At 43.5% G+C, this 14,411-nt stretch overlaps 1 pseudogene across 1 annotated transcript in view; it reads right to left on the bottom strand.

The window, feature by feature from the left end:
- Nucleotides 1-12,581, bottom strand: part of LOC308578009 (protein CIMAP1C-like) — a 44,239-nt pseudogene extending 31,658 nt beyond the window's left edge. The window contains exons 1-4 of the transcript in view: nucleotides 12,470-12,581; nucleotides 3,948-4,117; nucleotides 2,492-2,602; nucleotides 1,758-1,871 (exon numbers count right to left, since the gene is read on the bottom strand). The product of the transcript in view is annotated as a protein CIMAP1C-like (transcript). The remainder of the gene's footprint in view (nucleotides 1-1,757; nucleotides 1,872-2,491; nucleotides 2,603-3,947; nucleotides 4,118-12,469) is intronic.
- Between the last annotated feature and the right edge of the window lie 1,830 nt (nucleotides 12,582-14,411).

Here is a 14,411-nt window from a genome sequence, read left to right as displayed (position 1 = left end):
GACATCTTCCCTTGCAATTCACTGTCATTTACTGTTAATTCCATAGGTACCCTCCAGACTACTTCCTAGATTATGACTCTAAAGCAACATGACCCTCTTGTTTTCCCTTATGCTGTTTTTGGTGGCTCTCCTTTCTGTCCGTTCATCAGCCACATGCTCAACATCTTATGGTCCCTTGGCATCAGGAAGATGAGACTTCCAGCGTGATTGACCAGAATGCTGCAACATGATTGCTGGCAGGAGTGAGACCTTGTCAGCATATAACACCTGTGCTCAAAGATCTGCACTGGCTGCTGATTTGCTACCAGGCCAGGTTGAAGGTGTTACTATTGATATATATAGCACATGGAAGAACCCTTTGGCTAGAGGACTGCCCTCTGTAAAGTAGGACACTTAGACACCCTAATGGTAAAAAGTGTTTTTCAACCCAGTTGACTTGGTGGAACACCAATCAGGAAAACTATATTTCCCCCAGTTCCTTGAATGCCCCTTTATCCAGAGCAGCCCCACTCGGTCAAGGCCAATAGCTGGAAAGCAATAGGGATCACACACACACATGGAATGAATGGAGGGATGGATGGGCGTCACAGACACTTTTAAACTACACTTTGATATCACCCCAGACAATCTCCCACATCAAACAGCCCACTTAGGTAAGGTCTCTGTACATAGCTGGTTTTCCTGTCTGGTTCTTGACACCCCCTACTCAGAAATATTTTTTTTATCAAAGAGTGAATAAACTTTTACAGCCTATGGACAACACTCCCATGCAGTCAACCTTCCAGGGCCTGCAAACCAGTGGGGCTGGGACAAACAGTGAGTGTGGCTGATAAAAAAAGAGGGTGAGGCCACCTGTCTCTTTTTCATATGCTTCTCTCTGTAGTGCCAGATCTAGGGCAGTGCAGGCTGTTCCCCTGCTCAGGGTGCTGAGCCAAGGGGGCATAAAATAATAATAATAGTAATAATAATATTGGTAGTAGCAATAATAATAGTAATAATAATAATAATAATTAATACTTATATTCATGTGGGTACCTACTGAGAAACCCCATTAAAAAGCAACTGTACCAAAAGGAATTACTGTGGAAATAAAATATATTGGGGGAAGTGCCAAATTTTGTCCTCACTTAGAAAACCGTATTACCAAAGTCTACCCCTGCTCTCTGTCATTCATACACAAATCCACATGCATGCAGGTAAAAGGTAAATGTAAGGTAAAGGACCTTACATACATAGTCAAAGGCGTCTATGCGGTGTGGCGCTCATCTCACTTCAGGCTGAAGGAGCAGACAGCTTTCTGGGTCATGTGGCCAGCATTCTGGTGCACCGGGACACTGTGATAGAAGCCAGAGTGCATGGAAATGCCGTTTACCTTCCCCCTGGAGCAGTACCTATTTATCCACTTGCACAGGTATGCTTTCAAGCTGCGAGATTGGCAGAAGCTGGAACAGAGCAACAGGAGCTCACCCTGTCTCAGGGATTCGAACCACCAACCTTCTGCTCAGCAAGCCCAAGAGACTCAGTGGTTTAAGACCACAGCTCCACACATAATGCTCCCACACATCCATTTTCATGCATAACACACCTGCTCATTCACTCACACTCATTCTTTTTCATTCCCTCTCTTTCATGTTCAGGGATTGACCAACAAGCCTTCTTTGCACAAGGTGAGAAAGAAACATTTTCATCACAAAATTGCACAGATGCCACTCCAGCCCCATCTTGACCATCATAGTATCTCTCATCTTTCAACTTACATGCCCGCTTTCTCTCTTGCACCATGCGGAATGAAACTGGTCTCCATATCCCTAGACGGGAAATGCTTGGGTCCACATAGTAGCAGGGCCCAGGACTCTCCGTGATCGAGATCACTTGCAAAGGAAAGAAGAATTGTCTGCATGAGGCATGGTGTGGATTCTGAGCTATTTAGCTTGGTTGCAATGACTGACTTCCTATCCGATATCAATTAAAGGCACCCACTAGCTAGATAGCAGTGAATATGTTAAGCTCCGCCCCCCTGCACCTCCATTCCTGTTATCCTTCAACATGGCTTAAGTGTAGATCATCCTCTTCCCACTAAGGTCCACAGCTGTACAACTGAGAACCCTGATTTTTGTGCAACCATAATAATCAGCAGTATAAGACCCTCCAGCCCTTGCTGGACTACAACTCCTATCATTCTTGACCATGCTGACTGGGGCTGATGGGAGTTGTAGTCAAGAAACAACTACATTAGCCCCCTACATGCAGTGCCATTGATCCAGTTGGAATGGAAACTTTGGAAAGCCACCCAGCTCTTGATCATGGATCACCCAGGTCCCATCAACTGTGGCCCCGATAATTAGAGAGTCCCAAAAACACAGGTTGTCAATCTCTGTTCAAATGTTTTGCCAGCAAATTTAACAGTTGTTTAGCCAGCTTCACCCTGTGGGTCAGTTAATGCTGTTGGGAAAACCCAAATAACACAGAACCTAACTTGTCAGCATCTTACATCTTTCACTGGATTTCACACGCATTGTGTAGGCTGGCTCAGCATACTTGGTGAAGTCATGGTCCTTAATGCCAGTGAGAGGCTACCTACCATACTTCCCAGGTCCTGGCCCTGCAAGAGAACCACAAGGGGGGGGGAGGAGGAATAAAATAATGGGAAGACAACCCGGAACCATTAGCATTTGCAGATTATGAGCTGCCACACTGGGTAAAAGGGCAAAATGGAATAATATATTGTGTTGAATAATATATTGAATAATATATTGGGTTTTGGAGCTACAGCTCTCTAGGTGTTGTTGTTGTTGTTGTTTAGTAGTTTAGTCGTGTCCGACTCTTCGTGACCCCATGGACCAGAGCATGCTGGGCACTCCTGTCTTCCACTGCCTCCCGCAGTTTGATCAGACTCATGTTTGTAGCTTCGAGAACACTGTCCAACCATCTCATCCTCCGTCGTCCCCTTCTCCTTGTGCCCTCCATCTTTCCCAACATCAGGGTCTTTTCCAGGGAGTCTTCTCATGAGGTGGCCAAAGTATTGGAGCCTCAGCTTCACAATCTGTCCTTCCAGTGAGCACTCAGGGCTAATTTCCTTAAGAATGGATGTGTTTGATCTCCAGGTGTTGCTGCACTGCAACTCCCATCATCTCTGACCATTGAACCAGACTGGCTGGGGCTGATGGAAGTCCCACAACATACTTTTCTTCTCCCTCTGGTAAAATCTCGCTAGCCTTGGGCCAGGATATTTGCATTGCAATAGGAAGTGAGCATTACAAGGCACCTGAATTCTTCTGTGGCTCGGACTATAATTCAAGCCAGAGAAGATTTCCCATTTTACTCAACCACCTATGCTCTGCCTGTACTTTCCCAACCCCCTTCCTTCATCCCCTTTAAACAAGCGTTACCCTGGTAGGACAACAGCAGTGGTGACATACCAGCCACAGGAAAAGGAAAACAAAAGAAAAAAAATATTATTAGCCTGACTCCCTCCTTTGGCAATCTTCACAGAACTCTAGCCCAATGGTTGCCATCAATTTGATTTGAATAAATTTTATAATGAAATGATTTTAGAATGTTGTATTATTTTATTGTTGTTAGCTGCCCTGAGCCCAGCTTCGGCTGGGGAGGGCGGGATATAAATAAAATTTATTATTTATTATTATTTATTAACAAGGAAATATGCACTGTCTCGCATGCTAGCAGTACTCTTGGAAGAAAGTTCTGATGGTGACTGAGAAATGTAGATCAGTTTCCTTCTTTGGTTTCCACAAGAACAAAAAAGGAACCCTGATGGATCAAGCCAGCCAGCCACCGAGTCCAGCATCCTGTTCTCACAGGGGCTAACCAGATGCCAGAGGGTCTTTCAACAATGCTGTTGAACACATCCAGACTGGCAAAGATATGGGTACCTCTGTATTCCTGATCTCCTTCTCTCTCTTGCCCCATCTATTCCCACAGCTCACCTTTATACTTGGCACTGATGGACGCATACTGCTTCTTGATGGCCGGCACTCTGGCTGGATGCTTAGAGATACCAGAAAGACAACTAACAGGCTGAGCTGCACCTTTGGCTCTGGAAGTCGGCATTGGAGTGTGCCCACTGCAGTGGGGAGTCGTATGTGTCACCAGTGTTCTGGGGAATGAAAGTAAATGAATGAATGCAAGTCCAACCTGCAATAAAATGTTGCACCATGGAGTGTTGCAGCTCAGGGTTCCAGCTACTCCGTTCTACCCCACCCCAAACAGTATTCAATTTCCACTAAGTATGCTAAGTTCACATTGGGCTATTTGGGGAGGGGGGAGTGTTCTCCTCTGAGGGATCTTATCCTATCCTATCCTATCCTATCCTATCCTATCCTATCCTATCTTCAAACCTTGCCGTTTTCTCCAGGCTTGCTGAGCCCTCCGTCTTGCACAGATGGTGCTGTTTTGGCCACATAAGGACCATAAGTGCTAAAAGAATGGAGATTGCTGCTTGTTTATGTGATTTAACGGCATGTACCTAGGCCAGGGTAGCCAACATCCCAAGAGCTTGTTGGACTCCAACTCCCATCAGCCCCAGTCACCATGGGATGATGGGAGTTTTAGTCCAACAACAGACAGAGAAGAGCCCCTTTGCAGCCCCTGCACTGTAAGGGCTAAGGGAATGAGGGTGAATCCAGAGGTCTGTGTGCCTTTGTTTATTTAAACCAGGAATGGGAGGCTCAGCCCAGGAGCCACATGCCACCAACCAGACCTCTCTCTCTCTGACCATTAGCACTCTCTCCAGGTCACAAGCCTCCCTGCCCCTGCTTTGTGCCCTCTTCAAGTGCTTTTGCCTGGCTGGAATGTGAGAGCAAAGCCTCTTGCTTTCCTGGATGAAGATGGGGGCAGGGGTAGGTATAGAAACTTGGAGGGTATGTGGAGCTGGATTATAGCCTAATGCACAAAGAGTCCCTCCTGTTGCTCCACCCAGTTTTTGTATCTAACCCCATTCAACACTGGTACATGGCCCTCAGATGGTTATCAAATATGGCCCTTGCACTAAAAAAAAAAAGCTTATCGACCCCTGATTTTACTGCCCCCCCCCAGCCTGCCTTTCAACAACAAGGTCCCCAAGGCAGCTCAGAACAATTTAAAATGAACAACATGGAATGAAATTGCAACCATAAAATATAATTGCAAGCAGCTCAAGCAACAGTACCACGATCCCAAACAGCAGAAGGAAAACAATAGAAATGATTAATAGCAAAATAGCCATGTAGAAAACACACCAAAAGAAACATGCAAGGGGAACCAGCAGGCAGGAGTTGGGGAAATAGTTTCATGTGTGTTGATAGCATTAAGCAAAGCCCCAATAAACAGCGCTTAGTTTAACTATGGAACTCCCTCCCACAGGAGGCAGTGCTGACCACCAACATGGATGGCTTTTAAAGAGGACTGGATAAATTCACAGAGGAGGATAAAGCTATCAATGACAACTAGTCAGGACAACAGTGGAATTTGCTGCCAAGGAGTGTGGTGGAGTCTCCTTCTTTGGAGGTCTTTAAGCAGAGGCTTGACAACCATATGTCAGGAGTGCTCTGATGGTGTTTCCTGCTTGGCAGGGGGTTGGACTCGATGGCCCTTGTGGTCTCTTCCAACTCTATGATTCTATGATTCTATGATTCTATGATTCTATGATTCTATGATTCTATGACTATGTCCTGCTTCTGAATACCAGCTGCTGGAAACATGGGAGGAGAGTGCTTGGATCCTGCTTGCAGGTTTCCCACAGGCATCTGGTTGGTCACTGTGAGAACAGAATGCTGAACTAGATGCCCTTTGGCCAGATCCAACAGATTCTTATGTTCTTACGTTCTTATTTGTTCGCAGCAAAGCACACTCACCATTGATGTGTGGAATTTGCTGCCACAAGACTTGTTGAACCTAGGATAACTCAGTTGGTGCAGCATGGGACTCTTAATCTCAGGGTCATGGGTTCGAGCACCATGTTGGGTAAAAGATTCTTGCATGGCAGGGGGTTGGACTAGATGACACTCATGGGCCTTCCCAACTCTACAGTTCTGTGATTCAATGATGGACGAAAGGCTAGATAGGGATCTCCATCCTTTTCAGTAACATGCATTTGGGGACCCATTTCTTCATCATTGACCATATATTTGCATGGTGCAAGTATTGGTGGAAGTCCTGACCCACCAGCTGAAGACCTAGATGGCATTGAAGGGGGAGTATTTATTTAGCTAGTTGTTTTCTTACATTCATATCCTGCTTATATTTGGCATGAGTAAGCTGTCGCCTGCCCTTTTCCAGGTACCAAAATACTGATTCCAGACATTCCAAGTGTTGTAAATAAAAATATGCCCTTTTCCCTTATGGGGTATCCAAGAGCCCATATAGAGTCCTTACATAGGTTCCCTATTGGTAGGAGAAAATAACAGAGGCCAACCAGAGAATATTGAGAAGCAAAGCAGCTAGTAAGCTTGATCTTTATTGATCTGTTGCAACAGGGTACCCCCCTCACACGCAGGAGAGGAAGAGGACCCAGAACAATAGCCTGCAAGGCCTTATAAAGACTTTTGAAATTCCCCTTCTCTAGATCAGGACCACCCCCAGAAACATTATGCATACATCACAGAAGGGGTGTAACCTAAGACCACCCCTCAGATACATCCCACCTACATCACAGAAATTTAAATGTTGTTTTTCTCTTGTCCTTGTTTATCTCCTGTCTAGCAGGTTACTTGATTGGATTTTCTGGGGAGCCTGGCCATTCTTTTGTAGTGCTAAAATACTTATTTCCTGGGCCAGGTCACAGGCTCACACCTTATTCAAACACAGATTAAAGGAAGAGACAATGGGGAGGCTTTTCCAATTTTAACCTTGCAGAGAAAGGATTTGGTCAGTTTAGGAATCAAAATGGTTCCTGTGCTGATCTATGTATGTGCAGTTATGAACATTACTATATATCTAAAACCATAAAATTCCTACCACAATATTCCCCCCTTTGGGGCTAGAATTTTTCTTAAAAATTTTTGCCCCACAAATAATAACATCGTATGTTGTAAATGGATGTGTTTGTATAAATATATCATAAAAATAACACATGTTGCGTTTTGCTACTAAATTACTTGTGGCATTCTAACACTTTGGGAGAGACCATTTACTCAATAGTGTTCTATGCTTTACACCTAGCAGGAAGGTAAGGTCCACTAATGACTGAAAAGTGCAGTTTGCTTCCCCCCCGCCATTTTTGTGTTCTCAGGTGTCAAGGTAGCTCTTCTGTGGTCTCACACTGACATAGTGCTACAGCAACACATCTTGTCTGTTGAATCCCCTCAGGGCTTTCATTTAACCATGTCGCCTGGCATTCACCATAGCTGGCACAGGTTTTGGGCATCTCGTGAGGGAGAGGTCTTCGCCTTGGCCTTTAGCTATGGGATTTTATTATAGGCTGTGGTCTTGGGCTCATGAGAAGTTGCTCACTTGCACTTAAAGGACCAAAAAGCTAATTGCAGCCTGGATACACTTGCCCAATTCAAACTGAGTCCAATTTGAATTTATCTTGCCCCATGGTTCTCAAGTCTTCAAACCAATCTGTTAAAAGAAAACCATTCTTAACAAGGGCAGTTGTCCAAATAAGTCAATTTAAGTCTATAAGGAATCATTCCTGCTAAACCAAAGCATATCCACCTTCATGTACCTGGTGTTTTATGGATCCAGAAGTTTGTCATTGGCAAAAAGAGGTTTAACACATATTAAAATGGATAGGGAAAGTTGGCAGAGTGCCAGGTGGAACAATGTGGTTATAAATTGATCTAAACATTGGACTACACAATAGTGTGAGCTATTAGAAAGTATAAAATGCATGAGAATTCTCCATTGGTGTGTAAGCAATAAGACATTAAACATAAAAACAGTTACACACAAAAAAAAAATTGCCCCCCTTTGTGGAAATCACACTGTCAGACACATTTCAACATTCTTACATAATAACACATAATACAAAAAAAATAATAATTAAATATCTGTTACATATCTTGACACAATTGTGATCTTTTACGTATGTATCTTTTGAATCCTGGAGCACAGTCTTAAGGTTCAAGTGAAAAAATGTCCTTGCAATTCAACTCCTCCCCCCTTTGTCAGTTCAACCCCTCCCCCCTTTGTCTATAGCCTTTGAAAGAGATAACTGTGGGCACTTTGAAAACTCTGGTGTTGCAGGTCTTGTGAGTTGAGGGGTTGTTGCTGCTTTTCATCATTGCACATCTGTAGAAGTGATATCCTGTAAGGGGGCAGGGTTTTGGGGAGACTTAAACACAGTTAGACAAGGAAGGGGGAAAAGGCAAAAAGGATGTCCTCCAGTTTCCATGGGAAGCTGCAAATAATAAAAAATCTTAGCACATTAAGCATTTTATTTATTTCAATATTATTATCACATTTCCACATAATTACTGTTATTATCTGCTAAGTTTGTTTGCTTTCCTTCACTTAATTTTTGTTGTTGTTGTTCTTTTCATATTATAAAATAAAAAATTACTCCACATGTATAGAAAGAGAACTGTAAAAAATACAAAGGTTAAAAAATAAAAAGAAAGCAAAAAATTAGATTACCAGTTAGATGAAAACAGACTTGACACAAAGACATCAGATTTAGAAAAGAATTATTATTAAATAATACAAAGATATTATCAAAAACCGCACAGATTACTCCTGGACTGAAAAAATGGGAAAACAATGGGGAAAAACTTAAAATTCACCATGTGCTATCTGATAAAAGAACTTCATGAAACTGACTTTCAACATGTGATGAACATGTCCCCAAAGTAAAACACACACACAAAATGAGCTATGAGGAACCAAAAATAAATAAATGCTAAGACACACAATTAATAAGTAACCTGAAGTAATCTGTTTTGGCATTCTAACATCCCAAATGAAAATAAAAGTGTTTCTTGATGTGACATCATCAGCTGTAATGTTAATACTGGGAAATGAGTTAATACCAAGAAAAAATGAATGGCAATTTTAAAGTTGTGCAAGTACCTTGCACTAGCCAAAATGACAGAATTAATAAGAAATGCTCAAACAATGTTTGGTTGTGCTTCGATTAACTTCATAGACATCATGGAGAAACTGATTAAATAAGTCCAACCCTAAAATACAGGGTTCATAGCAAGATTTGTACTACCAGAGAGACACACACATACTTATGTACACAGACACAACTGGGGAAGAGACCACAAGCCATGCGCCTATCATGTACTAAGGAAGAGGAAAATAAAAGTACCCAACCCTTTTAGCAGATCTTGAAGCTAGTTTGAGTGAGTGTTTACTTCCTTAGACTAAAGAGTGAAAGTTCCTAGATAAATTATCTTTAAAGACTGAAGTGAACATTTTTCCTAAGATAGGGAGAGGATCTCTTATAAAGCATAGTTAAAACAACCATAGATTTGATTTAAAAGGAATACAAAAGTGACAATTTTTCCTGAACTTGCAGAGGAATAGTAAGCCTAATCTATGCCCCCCCCCCTTTGCAGTTTCCTTTAAAGGAAGCTTACTCGGGAGTAAATTTACCTGGCACAGAATAAGAAGGAGAAGGGGAAAAACCCCTGAAAGAGACAGAATGAAACAGGGGGGGGGGCATTTTCTAAGAAAAGAGGCCAGGACGTCTTATAGAGACTGATACCAGGAGCCTTACAATAACTCTTCTGTCCAACCAAATCAAAGTTAAAACTGCACTCACATATTTTTCTTAGAAGGAACACCATACTTTCATAGGCATATGCTTAATGAAATACATACACTGCATTTTAGCTTGAGAGAGCAGTTGGCTCAACTAGGCTTTTGCAGCAGAAACATTAGGTTAACTAGAAACATTAGGTTAACTTAGACTGGAACACAGATGTACTCACAAACTCAAAAGTTACAACACAACATTTACCATTAGACTTAAAATCACCCTCCCCACTGAAACTAGAGAAAGGAGGTGGGGTAATCCTCCTTTCAGAACACAAGTAGCACGTATACAGGATTTTACCACTTGGGAGGAAAACTCTTTTAGAGCCTCTCTCAAATAAACATTTGCACACTCCATTCTCCATTTTGTCTTGTTTTTAAGACTGATAAGGTTCAACATGGCTTCCTTAGATTTAGAATTTGGAGCAAGCTTGCATTCTTATTTTAGATGGCACATTTAAGATAAGCAGCTGCTGGATGTTACCTAAGTACAATTTAAACACAGGAAAAACGTTTCTTAAACACAAATTGAAGGGGACTGTCAGAGTCCAGGCGGGAAGTAAGCACCAACTGGGCTTCTTTCACGCCAGGGGTCTGGGGACTATTTTTCTTTTGACTGAGGTGCACCCATTTTCAATTAAAAGGGTTTTGGACCTGGGCAAAACTCCGAAGGGTCCGGAAAAGGGGAAACCTGGACAAAAAAACTTGGGGATACCTGGACAAATCTCCGATGGGAAAAACCTGGGGATACCTGGACAAATCTCCGAGGGGGAAAACCTGGGGATCCGAGGGGAAAACTTGGGAAAACCTGGACAAATCTCCGAGGGGAAAACCTGGGGATCCGAGGGGAAAACTTGGGGAAACCTGGACAAATCTCCGAGGGGAAAACTTGGGGATCCAAGGGAAAACTTGGGGATACCTGGACAAATCTCCGAGGGGAAAACTTGGGGATCCAAGGGAAAAAACCTGGGGATACCTGGACAAATCTCTATTCTACAACTCACAGCAACCTCCCTGCCTTTTACAATCTAACTCAGAGTCCCTACTGAACGCTTGCACACTTGCAATGCCAGATTGAGACTCTGGAATATGAAAGATGGAAAGGAATTCAGCGCCCTTGCGTTCTCTGTTCACAGGTCATTTCTAACAAAGATCGCCATGGCAGAGGTGCGGCTGCGCTGGAAGTTAGTTTTCAGTGCAGAAGAAATTGCACAACCTTTCTGGGCAAAACTCCGAAGGAATAGGTTGGCATAAAGAATTAAGTGGAAGAAATCACACACAACCTTTGCCTGGGCATACTCCGAAGGGCTAAGGCTGGTGTTGAGATCGAGGGGACAGAAAGGAGTAGAAGGCAATTTTTTCAAGAGTTAAAGTGAGGAAAGAAGTAAGGATTTGAGAAGTATAGGTTTGCTGTGGTTTGCAGAATCCCACCCCACTACCCATTTTTCCTACTCATACTCACTTCGCAAGCGCTGTCCTGGTGATTCCGGGATCTCTTGACTGGTTGTTTAAGGCCGGCCTGATCAAGATTTGCTTCCTCTGGTTAGCCCCGCTGAAACCCCAAGTTATTGCCAGACCCTGGGACCGATGGAAGACTGGTTATTCCTCCTGGCAAACTGCCTGGTGCGCGCTGGATAACCAGTCCTTCCTCGCTTCCAGAATCCGGGTAACCAAAAGTCCCTTCGTGCGTGGTCGCCATCTGTTGTAAATAAAAATATGCCCTTTTCCCTTATGGGGTATCCAAGAGCCCATATAGAATCCTTACATAGGTTCCCTATTGGTAGGAGAAAATAACAGAGGCCAACCAGAGAATATTGAGAAGCAAAGCAGCTAGTAAGCTTGATCTTTATTGATCTGTTGCAACAGGGTACCCCCCTCACACGCAGGAGAGGAAGAGGACCCAGAACAATAGCCTGCAAGGCCTTATAAAGACTTTTGAAATTCCCCTTCTCTAGATCAGGACCACCCCCAGAAACATTATGCATACATCACAGAAGGGGTGTAACCTAAGACCACCCCTCAGATACATCCCACCTACATCACAGAAATTTAAATGTTGTTTTTCTCTTGTCCTTGTTTATCTCCTGTCTAGCAGGTTACTTGATTGGATTTTCTGGGGAGCCTGGCCATTCTTTTGTAGTGCTAAAATACTTATTTCCTGGGCCAGGTCACAGGCTCACACCTTATTCAAACACAGATTAAAGGAAGAGACAATGGGGAGGCTTTTCCAATTTTAACCTTGCAGAGAAAGGATTTGGTCAGTTTAGGAATCAAAATGGTTCCTGTGCTGATCTATGTATGTGCAGTTATGAACATTACTATATATCTAAAACCATAAAATTCCTATCACACAAGCATAAGTCTGACCCTTCCCCCCGGAGAACCACAACTGTGTCCACCCTAATCCCAGAGCCCTTCAGGACAGAGGAGCAGAATGAAGGGAGCACCACCTCCAGAGCATGAGACCAGGCCTGATCCCTCACCCTGAGCACTTTGGAGGGGGTGGGGAATAAAACTTAAATACAGGGCACAAAAACAATGCCTTTTGTCATCTCCTTGTAGTGGCATGGTCTGTGGGGCAGCATTTGGAGAATACAAACAATTTCTTCTGTGTCTTTCTAATTCTCTGGAGTTTCTAAGAGAGGTGGCAACTGGCCTTTGCATTGCTATGCTCCCTAACCCTAATCATGCTAATACACAGCAAACAAAGGTCTTAGGATTTCAGTTACCAATCAAAGTAGCAATTGGTTGTGTCAGTCACCCATACCGCTGATGCTGCTTCTCTGGATGGAATGGAAATCTGGATGTAGATTTCAATAAGGAGTGGGGATGTTACTCAGCTTTCCAATTCCTCCTCTACCCCCTCCTTTTTGGAACATAAACAATGCCTCATGTCGCAATTCACTCCCAGGTTGCCCAGGCGATGCTGATGCAAGTGTGGAACCAGACTTGTTTATTTCCATATTACCATGGTTCTGGCAGAATACTCTCCCTCTCCCTCCCTCCCTCCCTCTCTCCCCCCCCTCTCTCTCTCTTTGTGTGCTGCTAATACAAGTCCTCCTTCCTTGCAAGTTACCAGCCCGGGGGGGGGGGGAGCCACAAGCCCAAAATACCACATTTTGTTTCATAAGACCCATGGGCATAGCTAGGGGGGGGCAGAGGGCAGCTGCTCCCTATCAAATAAAACAATAGAAATACTTAACTGACCAATCATGTCATTTCTGCCCCGCTAACAAAAGTCCTCGCTATGCCCATGCTAAGACCATGTTCCCCATTCCTTTGCCTTCATATGATATAGTATTCATTGATTTTTTTGGTTCCATTTTTTCGTTTTATTTGCAGCATTTGTATTCTAACCTTCCCCCATTCCCAGGAGCTCAGAGAGGGGTGTTTGCACAGGCTGCCTGGGCAACAATGACCACATCCCAGTTAAAATGAAACAAAAAGTCCAGAAAGCATAAAAAATGAACCTCAAAGCAAAAGAGAATGTTTCTCAATATGAACAGAGGGATGGAGAGGAAATTCAGTTCCCTTAACATGAAACTGACCCAATTCACCCTTCCTTAAACAAGAGGCACACTGAAACGCAGCTTTCTTTTGAAATTTGCACTTCTTGGAATTTTGCCACATGGTTCTCCAACAAAAAACAATGTGGACATACTGTCAGGGAACTGACATCGGAGCAGAGGGGAGAGGCGAGGCTCCCGGACTCTGCAGGAGAGGGGACAAGTAAGGGAAGAGAGAGAACGTCATCTGGGGAAGGAAGTCCAGGTGACACCAGGAAGAAGGGAGAGGCAGAGAGCAGCTCGGACGTGAGGCTCCGAGACTCTTCCAGTGAAGTCAGTGAGGAGGGTGGAGGACCACCACTCGGCACGCCCACTCTGCGCAGAAGGCTTCCGCGCAGAGAGGCGAGGCGAAGGTTGTCCGTTAAGGAATTATTATGCTGGAGGAAATTTAGGAGACACTCACTCACGGATTCTGCTAGCGACTGAGCAGCAGCGCAAAGGGCTGCTCAGTCAGAAAAAGACACAACCACACCTAAGCAGTTTGGAACGGCTGGAGATTTACACACAAGCAACCCCATTTCCCGTGACACATACGTTAGGGAAAAGTGTGCATCAAAAATACATATATTTGTGGCAATAACAAACAGAAATGTAGTAGATAGGTAGCCGTGTTGGTCTGCCATAGTCAAAATAAAAAAATTCATTCCAGTAGCACCTTAAAGACCAACTAAGTTAGTTCTTGGTATGAGCTTTTGTGTGCATGCACACTTCTTCAGAAATGTGTTATTTTGGGGAAAATTGCTTGGAAAGAAATTAGGGGAAATGAGAACTAAAATTGTGTGTGTGTGTGTGTGTGTGTGTGTGTGTGTGTGTGTTTATTGGCTTATATAAACAAGAATAACATTATACAAGTTTTCTCATGTCATTAGTATGTCACAAAAATAGCATAATAATTGTGGAAAAATATCTGCAACATATGTTTCATTATTAGTGATCAGTGTATAAGTTCTTGGTTTATGAACTGGTTTAAACAATTAGGAAGAAGAAGAAGAAGAAAAAGACAAAAGAGGGAGAGGGGTGGGGTCGGGTGGTTATGCTTCTCTTATTCTACTTACCGCATTTTTCGCTCTATAAGACACACTTTTCCCTTCCTAAAAAGTAAGGGGAAATGTGTGTGCGTCTTATGGAGCGAATGCAGGCGGG

This window comes from Podarcis bocagei, assembly GCF_964188305.1.
Source record: "Podarcis bocagei genome assembly, chromosome: W".
Classification (NCBI taxonomy): domain Eukaryota; kingdom Metazoa; phylum Chordata; class Lepidosauria; order Squamata; family Lacertidae; genus Podarcis; species Podarcis bocagei.
This window is presented reverse-complemented; position numbering and strand designations above follow the sequence as displayed.